Source organism: Telopea speciosissima, chromosome 2 (genome assembly GCF_018873765.1).
Source record: "Telopea speciosissima isolate NSW1024214 ecotype Mountain lineage chromosome 2, Tspe_v1, whole genome shotgun sequence".
NCBI classification, from domain to species: domain Eukaryota; kingdom Viridiplantae; phylum Streptophyta; class Magnoliopsida; order Proteales; family Proteaceae; genus Telopea; species Telopea speciosissima.
The window spans coordinates 64,576,492-64,596,522 of record NC_057917.1 but is presented as its reverse complement, the minus strand read 5'-3'; the positions used below and the strand labels follow the sequence as shown (position 1 = coordinate 64,596,522).

At 39.7% G+C, this 20,031-nt stretch overlaps 1 pseudogene; it reads left to right on the top strand.

Moving 5' to 3' along the window:
- Window positions 1-11,807: 11,807 nt before the first annotated feature.
- On the top strand, window positions 11,808-18,398 carry LOC122650991 (annotated as a pseudogene).
- Window positions 18,399-20,031: the final 1,633 nt, after the last annotated feature.

The window sequence follows — 20,031 nt, the reverse complement described above, 5'->3', positions numbered from 1 at the left end:
TTCGATCCAACTCTTCTCATTACCTACTTCCTAAAAACCTACACTACTGACTAGTGACTACACAATGGAGGAATGGAGGATTAAGCTTATTATCAAGGGAAAAATAACTCTGTCCGGGAGTGCCTTGAGTATCTCTTTCCTCCCTATATGAAAAGACAGCTCTGCCCCCTTGTTTTAAGGAGAGAGATAGACACATGGGGTGCTGGCGTAGTTCACACTCCCAGACAGAAAACTCTCCTTGCCTATTATTAATTACAGATTCTTTTCATTGGATGGCTTTGCTAGATTTAACAGTCTAAACCCCCCCCCTTCTTCCCCCTCTCAGGTTTAATAGAAGATTATAATTAATCCTATGACAATGAGACTTTCAATACAAGCAATTTTATTGCATCAGTTCTGTTTAATTTTAGGGAGAGGGTAATCTGCATGCCACACCAATGGGATCTTGAAAAGTTATTATCCACATAGGGCCTCACATTTTCAGCATAAGTGAAAGAAAATAATAAAAAATTCATGTGAAAAAAGAAAAATTGCAGCAGTGGTGTGGCCGCCTTTTTTCCTCAATTTTTTTATTTCAGATTGTCTTCTTGGATGTGATTTTCATATAATGTTGGCACTTTTAAGGTTGTACAGTGCTCTTACCCTTGTTTGTTTTTGTTTTATTTGATTTTATTTATTTGGTTTGGAATAGAAGCTGTCCACAGCTGCTTGAATGGATCTCCAATACGAATAACCAACCTCTTTTTGTGATTGAGACTTGATCTTCAAGAGAGAGAAACACCAAAACATTGCAGAAAAATAAGGCGGCCGCTATCACACGAAATAGAACTTCTTCAAGCCATGTATTGATGAAGTAGAATGTCCCTCTTGATAGTAGAAACACCTCCAAAAAACTCCAGCAGCAGCAAGCAACCCTAACCCTAAAATTGATATGTGTCAGGGTTTTGTAAGACCTTGAAAAGGAGGATCGATTGGGGTTAGGGGTCTTCAAACACTTGGAAAGAGGCTAATATTGAGGTCGAGTGGTCCTTGTAGATGAAGTAATCAGCCCTCCAAAAATCAGCAAGAGCTGAAACCTGTAACCCTAATTTCGGTTGGAGTCAGGGTTTTAATAGGTAACCAAATTAGTAGGTTGAGAAAGTTTTGTTGTAGAAACAAATCCAGCCATCAGAAAGGGTCCAAACTTAGGTCGAGTAGGGTCTGTAGTAATAGGGAATCACTCCCAAAAAATCAGCTGCTTCTGAAAAGGGAAACCCTAAAATCGATTGGAGTCAGGGTTTTGAAAAAAAACCTGACAAGTTGTGATCGATTAGGGTACTATAGACTGGAATGGATAATGAAAGATGGAGAAAAAGAAAAACAGGAAAGAGGACAATGGAATAGGGTAGAAAGGTGCTGGAAAAGGGTGCATAGGAGGTTCCAATAATGGAAAATCAGCCTTCCATGGTGATAGGGATCTGATCTCCAAAGAAGAGGGAAACTCCAAATCGCAAAGAAGGTTCCAGCAGAATTTTAATTGAAAAAAATAGATAGAATGGAGGAGGGCAACAACTAAATCATTGGATACTTTATTTACCTCATTAGTGCTGCCCCCTTACAAGGTTGAGAAGAAGAAAACCAGAAGAAGGAGAAACCGAGAAAGGGAGAAGAAGGGAGAAGTCGATTGAGGAGAAGGGTTTTTTTTCCTCTTTTTCTAACCTAGATCAGACCTGCTCTGATACCATGTTGGCAGAATCGTGGGCTAGAAAAGAGCATAGTTGTCACGGCGTCACGGCGATCCAAGTCGGTGGAGGGGTGTCACGTCGATATATCGACATGTCGCCCGCCATGGCGTTGCCATGGCGAGCATGTCGACCATGTTTTATTTTTTATTTTCTCTATTTTTAATGTGTTAATAGATGTATACTCAAGCCATGTTTTATTTTTTCTCTATTGTTTCTCAAGTTTTAAGAAGAAAATTCAGAAATCGAAGAAGAAATCGAAGAGGGAAAGAAGAAATCGAAAGAAATCGAAGAGGGAAAGAAGACAGGAAGAAGAAATCGAAGAAGAAATCGAAAGAAATTGAAGAGGGAAAGAAGAAATCGAAGAGGGAAGAAGAAATCGAAGACAGGAAGAAGAAATCGAAGAGGGAAAGAGAGTCAGGAGGAAGAAATCAAAGAGGGTCGCCATGGCGTAGGTCGCCATGCAGCCCTCTCCAGCGCCAGGACGCCATGGCGTCGCCATGGCGACGCCATGACAACTATGGAAAAGAGAGAATGAGAGAATAATTGCTTAGCTTAATTGATAGGTAAGCCCCTCTATTTATAATAGAGGGGAAAGTTACAAGAGACTAAAATAGGCGATGTGGGACTAAAACCCACATGGCCGACTTAAACTTAATAACATAAAAACTACTCCAAAAGGACCAGAATACCCCCACAGTATTCTGGAGTACATATTCCAACACTCCCCCTCAAGTTGGATTATACAAATAATTAAAGAAAGAAGATCCAACTTGAACTAAAGAAAAAAAGAACTCCATAATAATGCTAACACTCCCCCTCAAGTTGGCACATACAAATTACTAATGCCCAATATGAACAAAATGGGAAAAAATAAGTTGTAACAGAATCCAGCTTCAAGACGAATGCAGCTCCCAAATAAACCTTCAAGAACTTGAAAAAATAGATCTTCAAAACTTGGGCAGACATGATCAGCAAACCGGGATTGGAATGTCTTCCAAAAAAGGCAGCTTTCACCAATCTTCTATTGCTGTCCAGTGATGAATCTCCGAATGATAATCTTGAAGATAAGCAACTAGGGTAGCGAGCAGATGAATCAAGCAGCAGAAAAGATCAAGCAGCGGAAAAAATCAACCCAAATGTAAAACCTCATATAGGCAGACAATAACCAAACATCTTCAATACTTTAATACCAATCTCCCCCTTCCGGCAAACTCAACCCAATAACAAAGTAGATACCCATTGGCAATGGTGAAAACTCTGATCTTCTATGTTTTGCACCAGGTGTTCCCGTAAGTTCTGCTTCTACAATGTCTGTAGGTGTACTGTACATAATCCCCCCCTCACATGTAGTACACGTGGACATAACAAAATATAGGGCAAACACATAATATTCCAGAATTTTCCAAGAGGTGCTAAGGGTAATGGAAAAAGGAAGAAATGGCAAATTAGAGAATACCATTAACTTCCAAAGGGGTTATAGGTATATGCCAAAGGTATGTTTTGAGAGGTGGTGAAGTGAAAAGAGCAATGGGATAATGAACCTTGGACAAAAACAATGCAACACAGTAATCTTCGAACTTTTTCAATCGATCAAACTAATTCCAAAACACCAATCTCCAATGATCAGATCTGAATTATAAAAAAATAGGTTTGGTTTTTAGAAGGAGAAGGCACCATTCTTCAAAAACTTAATCGATCTTCACACAAGGAAGAACCAGGGTGCAAAATTCCAAACTATAAACTCCCACATGCTAAATAGAATTGACGAAGATATCTGGACAGCAATGGATGTAAGAAGCTTCAACAAAAAACTTGGATCAGATCTGAATTAGTGAATAAGGCTAGGATCAAGCTCTCAAAGTAAGCCGGATATGAACAAAAAAAGCTTCACATAACTGAATAGGTTCGTAGTTGCAACCAATAACCTTGGAACACACTGTTGTAATACCAAAGAAGCTGATCTCCAGGGTAGTAGATTCGAGTCTTCAATAATGAAAGAAATTCGATCTCCAATAGTAGGATACTCAGTCTCAATAATAGGGCAGCAGTAGTCCACATAAATGTAGCAGTAACATGTCAACCAGTCATGCTTACAGAAGCTAATCAATAGAACCAGCAAGGTTTGTAGTAAAGCTCAATAGACCTAGCAAATTTAAGATAAATAATCCGACAGATCCATAGGTAGTTGAAGCAGCCAGCCACATAGGAACCAATAAAAAATAGGTTGATAATTGAAGAAATCGAGCCATAAGTAAACCTGAATTTTTTTTCAAAAAAACTTCAAGAATGATGCTGAAATTTGGGTTGAATACTCCTCTGATATGCATTAGACTCTCCTCAAAAAATTAGCAAGAGAGGACTGCCCTAACCCTTAGATCGATTATAGTCAGGGTTTTGTAAAACCCTAAAAGTTGAGATCGATTGTAGGGAAAGGGAGCTTCATAAAAGAGATGATGACTTGTCAAAGATTGTTGATGGTTTGTAATAGAAGCTGTCCACAGCTGCTTGAATGGATCTCCAATACGAATAACCAACCTCTTTTTGTGATTGAGACTTGATCTTCAAGAGAGAGAAACACCAAAACATTGCAGAAAAATAAGGCAGCAGCTATCACACGAAATAGAACTTCTTCAAGCCATGTATTGATGAAGTAGAATGTCCCTCTTGATAGTAGAAACACCTCCAAAAAACTCCAGCAGCAGCAAGCAACCCTAACCCTAAAATTGATATGTGTCAGGGTTTTGTAAGACCTTGAAAAGGAGGATCGATTGGGGTTAGGGGTCTTCAAACACTTGGAAAGAGGCTAATATTGAGGTCGAGTGGTCCTTGTAGATGAAGTAATCAGCCCTCCAAAAATCAGCAAGAGCTGAAACCTGTAACCCTAATTTCGGTTGGAGTCAGGGTTTTAATAGGTAACCAAATTAGCAGGTTGAGAAAGTTTTGCTGTAGAAACAAATCCAGCCATCAGAAAGGGTCCAAACTTAGGTCGAGTAGGGTTTGTAGTAGTAGGGAATCACCCCCAAAAAATCAGCTGCTTCTGAAAAGGGAAACCCTAAAATCGATTGGAGTCAGGGTTTTGAAAAAAAACCTGACAAGTTGTGATCGATTAGGGTACTATAGACTGGAATGGATAATGAAAGATGGAGAAAAAGAAAAACAGGAAAGAGGACAATGGAATAGGGTAGAAAGGTGCTGGAAAAGGGTGTATAGGAGGTTCCAATAATGGAAAATCAGCCTTCCATGGTGATAGGGATCTGATCTCCAAAGAAGAGGGAAACTCCAAATCGCAGAGAAGGTTCCAGCAGAATTTTAATTGAAAAAAATAGATAGAATGGAGGAGGGCAACAACTAAATCATTGGATACTTTATTTACCTCATTAGTGCTGCCCCCTTACAAGGTTGAGAAGAAGAAAACCAGAAGAAGGAGAAACCGAGAAAGGGAGAAGAAGAGAGAAGTCGATTGAGGAGAAGGGTTTTTTTTCCTCTTTTTCTAACCTAGATCAGACCTGCTCTGATACCATGTTGGCAGAATCGTGGGCTAGAAAAGAGAGAATGAGAGAATAATTGCTTAGCTTAATTGATAGGTAAGCCCCTCTGTTTATAATAGAGGGGAAAGTTACAAGAGACTAAAATAGGCGATGTGGGACTAAAACCCACATGGCCGACTTAAACTTAATAACATAAAAACTACTCCAAAAGGACCAGAATACCCCCACAGTATTCTGGAGAACATATTCCAACAGTTTCTCTGTGGAATTTTTATTTGCTGAGAGAGGTTTGTTCTAAATTAAGGAAATATATGGAACTTTATACTTGTAGGAAATCCCTGTTAGAACTTGTAAGGACTAGTCTTTGATACTTAATTTGAGCAGATGATGACTAGATCCAGAGGACTTTATAGAGGAAGATGTTAGGAAGTCTGTTTTCCAGATTGGAGGAGATAAAACCCCAGCATCTTATGTCTTCTGCAGGGCATTTTGCAATTATTGTTGTAAAGAGGGGGGGGGCTTGGTGCAACTGTAAGTAAGGGTGTCAATCGGTTCGGTTTCGGTTCCATGCCTTGATGGTGTGATGTGTGATCCGAAACCGAACCGAGAACCGACTCTGTTCTGGAAGTGGAAACCGAATCCGAACTTGCTTGGTTTGGTTTGGTTACGGTTCTAATTCGGTTTTTCAATACGAGTCTAATTAAGTTCTCCAATACGGTTCCAATTTGGTTCTCCAATACAGTTCCATTCTGCTAGGCTGTCAATTGTTGTTGCTTTGCTGTGTTCTCAAGAAACTCCATTTGTATAAATAAAATGCTCACAAAACCTTAAAGGAACCAAAAATATTAATAAATAAATAAGAATCCCAAGTTGGCTCTCCACTTTCAAATCTTATCTTTTAGCTTACCCATCAATAAAGTAAGAGAAACACATCAAAATTATAGTTGCAAAAGAAAAGGCAACACCATAAAAAAAAGTTATAGGGTTTTGGATTTAAGTATGGTATTTGGTTCGGTTTCGGTTCAAACCGACGGTTTTTGAAGTGGAACCGAAGCGAATTAAATGCTCATATACCACGGTTTATTCGGCTCAGTTTTGGTTTGGTTTTGACATCCTTAACTGTAAGGTTGCTCCATTCTGACCAAGTAATTGCGGGTTCGAGTCTGGAAACAGCCTCTCTGCGAAAACAGGGGTAAGGCTGAGTACATTACGATCCTCCCTAGACCCCACAGTGGCAAGAGCCTCGTGCACTGGGTACACCCTTTTATTGTTGGTATATTGTTAAAGGCAAGGTTCTAAATCTCGGGTTTCGACTTGCCAGAAACCCATCCCCATTGAGAAGAGAGGTTCACACACTGAATTAAGAGAGTTGATGTAGGTGGTAGATGCACCAAATGAAGCAAATATGCAAAGAAATCCATACTTTTTAGCCAAACTCCCACTCCTTGTGTTGAAACCACCGAGATCTCTTATGTTTCGATCGAAACTTGTGAGAAATGGCAAGTTTCGATCAAAACTTGTCATTTATAAGTGCTGGTTTGGGTTAGTTCAACTGGTTTCGACCGAAACCAGTCGAAACCAACCGAGATATGGTACTTTTTAAACTCCCACCTTAACTTGTTTCAGTTGGTTTTGACCGAGTTCTTTTTCCATGGTTAAAGGGTTGTGCTGCTTCCCCCCACCCCCAAAACCCCGGTCCTTGATGGGTTTCTAGGAGCCTAAGAAGTTGGGTTCAGGAACTCAGACAGAAACCAGAGTCGCAGTGATTAATAATGACCAAAAATAGATAATGAGCAGTAAACAGAAATCAGAGTATCAGATGCACACCAGAATTTAATGGGATGTTCTATTCTGTTAAGAGAATTTGGAACCAATCCAATTCAGATTCAAAGTTATAGAAGAATCCTGGTTGAAAAAAGAATTTCTAGAACTGAGAATTGATATCAGCAGCATATAGATGCAAACAGATTCAGAAACAACAGTATGAGAACTCAGAGTTAATATCAGAATAATAACCTGAGTTATGATGCAAAACAGAAATCAATAATGTTAACCGGATATCAGGTAAACAAATCTGAAAACTCAGAAATCCCAGTAGCAATAGGATTCTATTCTGATGTCAGAATCAGATTTTAAAACCATGATTATGCTCAGAGCAAAATCCAGTTGTAAGATCTGGTGTAAGAATTGAAATAACAGAAGAATTAAGCAAGAAACTGAATTTTCCAAAATTATAGCATGCGTAGGAACTAGAAAGAAAGCTCAAAAATTACAAACCTGATCAATGGCGGATAGATTAGAAGACTGATAGAATGGTAGATTGATATGAACCAGCATCTCACCCGGAACTAGACTGACATCTCATCAGCCGACCTCAGCATCACACCAAGGATTAGTTGCATCCCACAGTAATATTCTGAATTTCACCAAACTTGAAGAAGGCAAAAGCCAATTTTATTCAACAGAAAAATTGTTGGACCAATCCTTAACAGATAATGAAAAAAAATAAGAAACAAAAGTGGAATAAACTTTAAATCGTAAAACAGTAGGAGAGCTCTAACTAAAACTCTTATCCAAAGTAGGAGGAAGAGTAATATTTAGACAAGATTCTATCCAAACTCCAAAGACCTTAAAAGAGGCTGAGAATTAATAGGATTTTTCAGGCTTTACAAGTAGGGAAATAAACCGTGAAATAATGAAATAAAACAATCCTAACTGAGCCCCACGACCTGGTTCTTTTAGGTGGAGCCAAAACATGAACCACAAGCCAGTAAACTGGTCCAAAAGTGATCCAAATCTAAGCGGCACGGTATGGTTCTGGCCTGGGTTGCTTCTTCTTGCATTGGTACTTAAATGAGTACCTAGCTTGATGATGGGTTTCTAGAAGACTAATTTACTAGGTTCAGAAATCCAATGAAACCAAAATCGCAGTGACAGGTTTAGAAACCAGATTTCAAGAGAATTTCAATAACTAAGAATAAAAAACTCAGATGGGCTTAAAATTCTGTTGAAGGTAAAAAATATGGACAAGAATAACTCCTCAAAGTCTGATTTAAATCTCAAAAAACTCAGAAGTAAACCATGGAGAAATTGAAATTCCAGCAAGTAGGGTATGTACAAGAATAGAATAGAATAGAAACCAGAAAAGACTGGCCTGATTTGATAGTGGATAAGACGAAGAAGAATGGAAGAAAGATAGATGGACATGAACCTAGCGTCTGACGGATTCAATCTAACATCGTCATAGATTTCATAAATAAGATGAAGATCCAACAGTTGGATTTCCAAGTTGTTAGCAAAGGAATGAAAATAGAAACCATACTCAGAATTAGAAACAGCTATATAACTCCAAATTCCCAAGGCAGAACAGCATATCAACATAACCATATTCATCACCCAACAGATGGAATATTATACTTGAAGATCAATCCATTCCAATAGCTAGATTTTCTAGAACAGTAATACTTTGAAATAGCAACTTAAAAATAGAAATAGTAACTATAAAAAACAAACCATCCACAGGTCAGATCAGTCCCATGTTAGTCAAAGGAAGGCTATGTTAAGTGGATCAACACTCCAAAAACTCACCATAATCCACTGGCTGGTTGAATCATGAGGAGTACCTCATTGATGCTGGCCAATAAGAGCAGGAAATAGCAGCTGCAGGCCTCCTTTGAAACCAAGCTCAGATATAAGCATAGGACTGAAACTTTCAAACCAGAAAAAAAACAATAAAAAGGGAAGAAGGGATATGACCAGGGCTTCTCATCTATGGCCTCGGTCAGTCATCTCTCACCAACCATTAGGGCCTCTTTCCCCCATCACTATGTCTTGCAGCAAACAAAGGCTCAAGCAAATTTTTTTTTTAAAAAAAAAATGGTAGTGGTGGGGGGGGGGGGGGAGGGGGGGTAGGTAATGTAGCAGCCCCTTCTTTTATTAATAAGCAACATCAGAGTCCCTACTTGTGTGGAGAAGGAAACTCCTACTAAATACTAACCAATAAAAATAGAAACTAATTCCAATATAAGATTTATCTTCTAGATACAACTCAATATAGAAACAATTCAAAGATGCAGTAACTACTACTAAGCATAATGGAAAGTTACTAAAATCGAAACAACAATTACATAGAGCCAGAGGAGTATCTAAACCAAAATAGAAACTAAATAAAAGCTACTAAAAGGTCCCCCCACACAAGGACTAATTAAGACATAGTAATGGGCCTAAGTCTGGCCCATGATAGTGGACCAAAAGCTGGACTCGATGGTTTAAATAGCTGATTAATTGGGATGGGCTCCATTGGGGCTGGCTGGACCTCTCTTCCCTTCCACCTCCTTCGATCTACAGCAGCATCTCAGCTGGAACTAAGCTAACATCCCATCAGCCAACCTTAGGACGTGTTTGGTTCGGTGAACCAATTGGTGCTACACCAATAGATTCATGATTCTGAATTAAAAAAATCGTTTGGTTCAAAATGATGGTGAACCGATCCAAGTTCATGAATCTACCTGATTCACATTTTTTCATGTAAACGTGAATTATATTTGAGGTGGACCCATATTTGATTCAAGAAAAAGAAGCCTTAGTATAAATACCCTCTTATTTTGTGAACCAATCTTGATTCCTACCCATCAAGAACGAACGAAATCCTGGACTTGTTCGTTGTTGCCGAAGGAGAAGAAGGCTGAAGGACGAAACCGTTTCGTCGTTGCTGAAGGGAGAAGTGGTCGAAGGGAGAAGAAGCTCATCTTTGCCGAAGGAAGAAGGCAGCGAAGGGAGCAACTGGGGAAGAAGGCGAAGGGAGAAGAAGGCTTTTTCTTGCGATCAACCTGTGATTTCTCAAGGGTTTGAAGTTGAGAAAAAGGCTTTTTCTTGCGATCAAGTGGGGAAGAGGAGACCTGCAACTCCACAGGAGATTCAAGGTGATTTCTCTCATCTCTCCCATCTCTTTCATCTCTCTCTCGCTATCTCTTTCTCTGTCCCTCTCTCTCTCTCTCTCTCTCTCTCTGTCTGTCTCGATGGTCAAGAACATCTCTCTCTCTCTCTCTCTGTCTGTTCACAACCCTTACAACCGAAACCATTTACCTGCGATTTTGCAAACCTAGGTCCCCCTCTCGCCCTCTCCCTCCCTCTCCCGATTTTTACAAAATTGATTTCGGGTTTAGGATCTGAAATCTATTCTAAATCCTAAAATGTCGGATGCCTATTTGCACCCTCTCGTTTGAGTTACGATGGGAACAGGAAAACCTAGACACGATGGGGGTCTGATGCCTCTTCTCAGTGGAAGTCTGAGGAACCCCATTTTTAGGTTGGCATATTTTAGACTTTGAAAATGTTGTTCTATTTTTCATTTGTAAGGGAAGGTATAAGTGTAGACTTTAGATTAAAAAAGGACTTTGTTTTGATTTGGTTCATCCTCTGTGATTGAGTGGGGATTATTATTGCTACAATTGCAAAGCAGCTGCGTAATAGCCTCATATTCTTTCAAAAATTTTCCAATTTGAAGATTTTGGGAGATGGATGGGAATGTTTGTACATTTTATGGCCTCTGTATGTAAATAAAAGTTGATTAATTGCAGCTCTGTCTTTTCGATTTTCTATACCCTGCTTTAAATTTGTTAGAATTCATGGAATGTAGCTTCATTTTGATCCTCAATTTCCATAGGTTTGCTTGTGCTAATTAAAAATTGTAATTGAAATTTATATGCAATCTTTCCTAACTACTCATCATCATCACCTACTTGGTCAAATAGCAACCAGTTTATCTTCATCACTAATGGGTAGGAATGACTTATTTAAGTGGTGAGTCAATGGCATGGACAGATCCATGCATGTCATCAGCTTGTAATCCAATTCAAAACTAACAAAAATGTCGTTTGTAATACTTGTGTGGCTGATGAAATGGGATTTTCAGATTTGAAGGGGCCTCTCAGCTTTGGGTTTCACTGTTCAAGCACTGCAATATTATAGATAAGGTGGGCCACATTGCCTCCATTATTGTGTGGCTGATGAGATGGATTTCTCCTCTCAATCTCCTGTGTCCCCCAATAATGGTAGTTAGGTTACTATGTCTGGCTTATTATAAGTGGGATTATTATGATGGACTTCTTCAAGTTCCCTACTATTTTGGGAAGTAAGTTTCAGTCTGCACATCTCTTTTCTACCCTTCTATCAATTAGGTTAGATTTGGACAAGGAGAACATCTACATCAAATAAATGAGTGTTGGAAATTTGGAATTGAATTCATGAGTCTGATTCTGAATGCTTCCTTTAACCCCCACGAATGTCTAACTAAAAGTTTAAGCATTTGGGCTTTTGGCATAGTAATTCTTTATGAAAGGGAAAGAAACTAGACTAAAGAAGAAATAATTATATGATAGATTTGATTGAGCTTATTGAGCAAGAGAGAGAGAGATGTGGTTCTTTGTCTCCACTGCTTGAATGGTAGATGTAGGAAGGGTTGGTTGATGAGATCTTGAGGTTGTTCGATCCATGCTAGAGATGTGGTTCTTTGTCTCAATGTGAATGGTAATGTGAATTGATTATGTTAGTCAATGTGAGTGTGAATGGGCGTATGCAGGGGGGAAGTATGTGAATGGGTGTATGCATCTCCCCATCCATTGGTCCAGATGGCCTTTTTTCTTTGCGCCGGCTTTCTTATTTAATCTTGCTGGATTTATCATACACTTTCCTGATGAACTTACAGCCAGTTTTTGAGTCCTGTTTACAATTGAAGGTAATTCTAATACACGGCAACCCGAAACAGAAAAATCCTCTCTTTTAGTTCTTCAGTTCTTCTTTTGTTTAGTTTATGGATGCTTCTCCTTCTCCCCCCTTTCTTTTTTATTCTTTTTAGATACTATCTTATACACAACTGTTGGCTCCTTGATTGTGCCTGATTGCCCCTTTTTTTGGGGTGAGGGGGAGATGCATTGTCAGCTCACTAACACAGCATATTCTGAGCTTGACCGTTGAAAATTAATTCTAATGTTTTTACTTGCATTTTTTTAAAAAACATGTAAGAAATTGTCTTTCCATTGTTGCTTGTAGAGAGAAAAATCATAGGAGTTTGGCAGGTCAAATGGCTAGTAAAGTCAAATTTCTGCTACCATAACCCCAATTATCAGATAGTTGAGTTCCATTTATTAGTAAAGGGATGCTGGTGGCAAAATAATCGTTGTGTGTTGTAGCAGGTGCAGGAGTGGCAGTTTATATTGCCACCGGGCAGCTTGCCTAACGATTACATTTGGTGCACCTGACAAATTTCAAGCTGGATGGAGTTTGCCTCGGGGCAAAACTAAGGGTTTGTGATGTAGCCTAGGTGAAATAAATCTCACTTAGGACCAGGTTCTGTTTTAGGGTTGGCCGAATGGGCAGTTTAGGGTAACTAGGGCAAAATTAGGGTTAGGAATGGGAGATTGAGTTAGGGTTTTATTGGGTAATGGTCTGCAGAATTTTAGGAGTCTATTAGAATAGGTTTTAATGAGGTTTGAATAAGAAATAGAAATTCAGAAATATTAGGGTTAGGGTTTTGGGTTTTCAGATTTAGGATCTAAGCTGAAACTAGGGTTTAGGAGCAGATTTTGGGGCTGGGCTTTAGGTCGAGTTTTCCTAGCAGGGAGGGGGTGGTTCGGCTGGACTTTGGTGGGTTTTTGATGGCTGGTTAGGTCTAGGCAGATCTTAGGGTTTCTGGGTTTTTATGTTGAGGGAGGGATTTAGGGTTTGTAGTGGATAGGTGAGGCTGCAACTGAGATCGAGTGGGAGGGTTACTGTGATGGACCTGTGGTTAGGTTTTGAGTGTAATCTGATGAGGGAATAGTGCTGTGATGAATGTAGATGAAGCTAGGGTTTGGGGAAGTCGATTAGGTTAGATGGAAGTAAGAAGAAGAGATGATAAAGTTGCAGGAAATTGTAACTCTTACTGGAATTGCAGAATTTCAGCAGCAGCAACCTTGAAGAACTTGAAGGAAGAAGAAGACGAACCTCCCGATCTGCAAGATGCAAGGAGTCGCCGGATTACTCCAGCCCTAGCCCTTGATATTACTCACAAGGGGTCTTGATATGACCATAGTTGTCATGGCGTCCTGGCGCTGGAGAGGGCTGCATGGCGACCTACGCCATGGCAACCCTCTTTGATTTCTTCCTCCTGACTCTCTTTCCCTCTTCGATTTCTTCTTCCTGTCTTCGATTTCTTCTTTCCCTCTTCAATTTCTTTCGATTTCTTCTTCGATTTCTTCTTCCTGTCTTCTTTCCCTCTTCGATTTCTTCTTCCTGTCTTCTTTCCCTCTTCGATTTCTTTCGATTTCTTCTTTCCCTCTTCGATTTCTTCTTCGATTTCTGAATTTTCTTCTTAAAACTTGAGAAACAATAGAGAAAAAATAAAACATGGCTTGAGTATACATCTATTAACACATTAAAAATAGAGAAAATAAAAAATAAAACATGGTCGACATGCTCGCCATGGCAACGCCATGGCGGGCGACATGTCGATATATCGACGTGACACCCCTCCACCGACTTGGATCGCCGTGACGCCGTGACAACTATGGATATGACACACAAGACAGAGAAGCAGCAGCAGTCATGGCGGCAGCAGCAAGAAGAAACAAAATTTCAAACATAATAGGTGGGGGAGCCTCCCACGATTCTACTATTTATAATAATAAAGGGGGGCCTAAAGGCCTTACAAATAATCAATCTAAAGCAATCCTAATCAGATTAGGAGTTGGGATTCCTAATCTGAATCCTAATTATAAAACATAGAATAGACTTATACTCTAAATAGGAGTATAAGTGTAAACAACTAAAACAAATAAAATAAAATACTAATCCCTCTAAAATCGTGGAGGGGAACTAAGAAGATAAACCATGAAAAAGACTGTTTTAACCCTAGGCTAAAAGAACAAACAAATAAAAAGGCTCCAACGAAAAATCAAAGAACAGCCAAATTAATCATGGTTTCGGCTCGCATCAACTCTCCCGACTTAGAAACATTCATCTCCGATGAATGGGTGAAATCCATGCAACGCTCTGGCAACTTGGGGCTGAGCTTGTTGACTTCATGAATGGGAGTCCACGTACCATGCTTGTGTGAAGAAACTCGTCCACGAACCTTGTGATGAGGAGGAGGAAGTAACATGTGGGCACAGCTTCAACACTTCCCTGGCAGAATCTGTTGAAGTTATAACGGTGGGAATATGGTCTTCAAGTCGTGGGGCCTTCTCTTCAAGAACCAAGGGGGCATCACAAAATCAATGTGTTCAACCTCCAAAGGGTCTTCGATATTTATAACCTTCTCATTCAGCCCCACCTCTTCAAGAACAGCAACTTGCTTGATACTGTCTCCCTGTGAAATGTTCCCAATTACCTTGTCACAATCAACCACATCATCCATGAGAACTGGAGCAATTGTATGGACACCTTGAGCACCACCATCTAGATCTTCAAGGTGACGGTCTAAGTCTTCATCACTATCAGGGGGTAGTGCATATATGCCATGCTCATCGTGCTCTTCAGAGGTTTCCTCTGCCTTGGCAGCCACATTAACAGGTCTATGCTTTTGTGGGCAATCTTTGGCATAGTGCCCAAGTTCATTGCAATGGAAACACTTGTGGGGTTCATTGCTGTCCATGGGAGCTTTTACCTTTATAATCAGCACGTGGAGGACGGGAAGAACTACCAGTGAGTAGCCTGATCGAGTAGGACCAGCAGAGAATTTCCAGTTCGATTGTGACTAGTGGTAGTAGACTTGAATGCTGAAAAAGTTTTGACAGTACCCTCGTGGAAGAATCAAATCCTCTATTCTCAACCAATAATTCTTCACCTTATGCCTTCTCAAAACAATCCTTGACGTCGAACATCCACAACGCCAATAGCCCGAGGATGTCGAGCTCAATCCCAACCGGAATCGGGACAACATCCGAGTAGCACTTTCTATTGTGTCGGCGAGATGAGAGAGAGTCAAACTTTTGCATGTACTCGGATACGATCATGTTCCTGACGAAGGGAGTTGAATTGATCTTGCATCCGAGCGGTGTAGTGTCTTGGTAAGTACTTCTCTTTCAAATCATACTTCATATCCTCCCAGTTGGTAGGTGCTTTACCTTCACGTTCCATGTCCTGCTCTGCCTTGCGCCACCATTCTCGAGCAGAACCAATTAGTTTAGTGCGTGCCAGTCTCATCTTTCGGTCTTCAGGCAAATCATACCAGTCAAAGTAGTCATCTAGGGCAGCAAGCCAGTCATAGAATTTTTGTGGATCACCATGCCCATCATACTCTTTCAATTCTAGCTTGACCTTCTGTGTATCGAACCGCCGGTTAGTAGCTTCATCTCCAGTGAGGTAGGACCTCAAATATTCCTCAAAGTTAGGTCTTGAGGTGCTTGATGAGTTCTGTCCCTCTTCTTTGTAGTCATCTCTGTCATACCTACGTCGATCCCTGTAGTCTCGGTCATGTCTAGACTGATCTCTGTGGTCCCTGTGACGTCTGGGATGACTTCTATGATATTCATCCCTTCCCAGAGTTCCATGTACTTCAGAATGAACTTGGAATCTGTCTTCCTCTACAAATAGAGGGTTGCTTACAAGAGGCACAGCTTGCCTTTGTTCTATTGTTGTCATTCGATCACCAAGAACTTGCTGGTCTGTTGAGATCTTCTGCAGCATAGCCATGATTGCAGCAAGGGAATCAGGTTGGGGTGGTCGTGTGGGATCCATGGCAGGGCTGCCATGTTCAGCCATGGCTCTGATACCAATTTGATGTAGCCTAGGTGAAATAAATCTCACTTAGGACCAGGTTCTGTTTTAGGGTTGGCCGAATGGGCAATTTAGGGTAACTAGGACAAAATTAGGGTTAGGAATGGGAGATTGAGTTAGGGTTTTATTGGGTAATGAATGGTCTGCAGAATTTTAGGAGTCTATTAGAATAGGTTTTAATGAGGTTTGAATAAGAAATAGAAATTCAGAAATATTAGGGTTAGGGTTTTGGATTTAGGATCTAAGCTGAAACTAGGGTTTAGGAGCAGATTTAGGGGCTGGGCTTTAGGTCGAGTTTTCCTAGCAGGGAGGGGGTGGTTCGGCTGGACTTTGGTGGGTTTTTGATGGCTGGTTAGGTCTAGGCAGATCTTAGGGTTTCTGGGTTTTTATGTTGAGGGAGGGATTTAGGGTTTGTAGTGGATAGGTGAGGCTGCAACTGAGATCGAGTGGGAGGGTTACTGTGATGGACCTGTGGTTAGGTTTTGAGTGTAATCTGATGAGGGAATAGTGCTGTGATGAATGTAGATGAAGCTAGGGTTTGGGGAAGTCGATTAGGTTAGATGGAAGTAAGAAGAAGAGATGATAAAGTTGCAGGAAATTGTAACTCTTACTGGAATTGCAGAATTTCAGCAGCAGCAACCTTGAAGAACTTGAAGGAAGAAGAAGACGAACCTCCCGATCTGCAAGATGCAAGGAGTCGCCGGATTACTCCAGCCCTAGCCCTTGATATTACTCACAAGGGGTCTTGATATGACACACAAGACAGAGAAGCAGCAGCAGTCATGGCGGCAGCAGCAAGAAGAAACAAAATTTCAAACATAATAGGTGGGGGAGCCTCCCACGATTCTACTATTTATAATAATAAAGGGGGGCCTAAAGGCCTTACAAATAATCAATCTAAAGCAATCCTAATCAGATTAGGAGTTGGGATTCCTAATCTGAATCCTAATTATAAAACATAGAATAGACTTATACTCTAAATAGGAGTATAAGTGTAAACAACTAAAACAAATAAAATAAAATACTAATCCCTCTAAAATCGTGGAGGGGAACTAAGAAGATAAACCATGAAAAAGACTGTTTTAACCCTAGGCTAAAAGAACAAACAAATAAAAAGGCTCCAACGAAAAATCAAAGAACAGCCAAATTAATCATGGTTTCGGGTTCTGCATCAGTTTGAAATACAAGAAAAAAGCCAGCAAGTGGACTAGATGGTTAATTGCTCAAAATGCAGGACAAGAATTTCAATACAATGTTGGTCATATGATTTGTTTAGACAGCCAAATTTGACATGTGGCTATCCAGTGGTTTAGATTGGTCATATCCTCCCTCCATGTGGCTCAAGATCAGGTGCCCTTTGAGCTTGGCCCAGCTCGATCAATAGCTGTTTCACTATTTTTTTCTTAAAATAATACTGGAAATATAGAAGCAGATAAACAAGAGACAGATAACGTGTCAAAATTTTCCTACATGGCCACTTACGCTTCATCTGTTTTGTTGGTTGGGGAATGATTCAAACTGTATGCATTGAATGATAATCTTGTTTCTCTTTTCATTTCCATTTTGTACAGGTATTAAAATTACAAGCATGCAAGTATCTGACCGACTCTTCTTTGGAGGCTCTTTATAAGGAAGGTGCTCTCCCAGCCCTTCGTGAACTAGACTTGTCTTATGGAAGGAAGCCTTTGCCATTCTGCAATAGAGGAGCTTCTTGCTTGCTGTACACATCTGACCCATGTGAGCCTGAATGGATGTGTGAATATGCATGACCTGAACTGGGGTTATAGTGGTGGCCAACTTTTTGAGTTATCTAGCTTTGATGGCTCATCTGCAATCTGTTCTCTAGAGATCATCCAGGAGCAAATTGAGCAGCCGGACCGTTTACTGCAGAATCTGAACTGCGTAGGGTGTTCAAACATTGAGAAAGTTGTCTTTCCTCCAAGGGCCCGTTGTTTTCATCTGTTATCATTAAACCTATCTTTGTCAGCAAATCTGAAGGAAGTAGATGTTGCTTGTTCCAATCTAAGCTTTCTTAATTTGAGTTGCATTTCTTCTTTCCCCTTTGACAAACTTATCTTTTGCTAATTTCTGCTCATACTTTTGGTGGTATTCTCATCTGCTAATTTTTTCACCATTGCTTCTATCTTCTCAGCAATTGTTACTCCTTGGAAATTTTGAAGCTTGAATGTCCAAAGTTGACTAGCCTCTTCCTTCAGGTATGCATTTCGTGGAACTCAACTAAAACAATTAATTTATGGCTTTAGAGATTAACCTGTGATGCAAGAAAATTACAAAAGTAGTCCTATTTTAGTGGAAATACGCCTTGGTTTGGGTTCTATACATGTTGGGGCTTTGGTCCAATGGGTTTCCATTGTGATAGGCCTAGAATAAGGGCAGGACTTTGGGAATACATGATTTACTTTATTATTTAGTTTAAGTTGGAGTCCTAGTTAGAGCAGGAGTTGTTCAAGTCTTCTATGATTAATTAACTAGTCTGATTATTAGTTGTTAACTTGCTATTGGCTATTTCTAGTCATGTTAGGAGTCATATTTTGAGAGTCTATCTATGTATGTTGCCAGCCATTTAGGGATATAGCTTTCAGTTTTCTTGAAATTTATGCTGCCGTAGATTCAGTGGACACTTGCTGTGGATTCTGTGGTGTACGTGGTGGATTCCAGTGGGGCTTAGGTGGATTCCTAGCCTAGTTGTCTTCCTATCTTTCTTTCTGTTAATCACAGGTCAGAGTTTTCTGTTCTCTCTACCCTGCGGCATATATTATTATGTTCAAGGTCCAATTCTGTTCTGTTTTGAGTCTAAACTGAATACACTGCTTTCTGAAGTTCTGTTATCAGTTCTAAGGTTTCTGGTGGATGGGTGTTTGGTTTTTGTTCTGCTATTCTTTCTCCCAGTTGTACGAGCATTCTTCTAGATTTCTCTATTATATTATCAGACTTGGTCCAAATTCTGGTTTTGCTTCTCTATTTTCGAAACTTTTGTGAGCTAGTTTTCTGTGTTGGAAACTGGTTTGCATTAACCTGGTTTTTATTCCTCTATAAAATATGTAGAGTGTCCTAGTGCGCGAGGCTCCCGCTATAGAATATTGCAATATAAAATATGTAATTTTGAAAATTTCCTCATTTAATGTTGTCAATACTTTTCTTTCTTTATTTACTTGAATCATTTTCCCATCATATTGTTATCTCAATTCATCTGTTGTGTGCTTCTTTGATCTGTTGTGTGCTTAGAACCTAAAGCCAAATAATTCGATCTATTGTAAGCTTAGAACTTAAAAGTGTTTTTTGCTAGTAATACCTTATGACAGCTATAACAATGGATCCATGCAGCAAATCCTTTTGAGAAAGTTAATTGAGTGTTAGTATCTTTGTAGGCCTAGTTTAGTTTACTCAGCTTGAGAAAAAACTCATTTGGACAATGTATTTCCCTAGTTCATCTTAGCTGCTGAAATACCCTTTTGTCTCCACTGATTGAATACTACTTGATGGGTCTTTAGCTCAAATTGGTAGAGCACTTGGAACATGAGAATGTTCGAAGGGGATGGTGGTTCGAATCCACCAAGGCCCTTTTTATTCAAATGTTTATAGCATAGTCAGTTATGGCACTGATCCACACAAGAACCCAATTTTTAATGGCATCTTTGAAATTTGACATTTTTATAATTACTTTAGTTATATTAATGAGATATTTTAATTTTATGCTAAGGTTGGTAAGAGAAAATGACTTTACAAGTATTTTTTGGTATAATTTAGAAGGACTCAGGGTAACCAAACAGTTTTTCATATAAATCCAAATAGAATCCAACTAACAGACTCAGGGTAACCAAACAGTTTTTCAGGATGATTCAACTAACAGACTCATCTGTCAGGACAATAGATTCATTGGTGCAACACCAATTGGTTCCTCACCAATATCAATGCAACCACCAATTGGTTCACCGAACCAAACACGCCCTTAGGATCTCACCAAGGGTTGCTACTGCATCTCATAGAAGCTATTTTAAATCACACAGAATATAGGAGCAAAGCCAAGCTTTATCTAATATCCA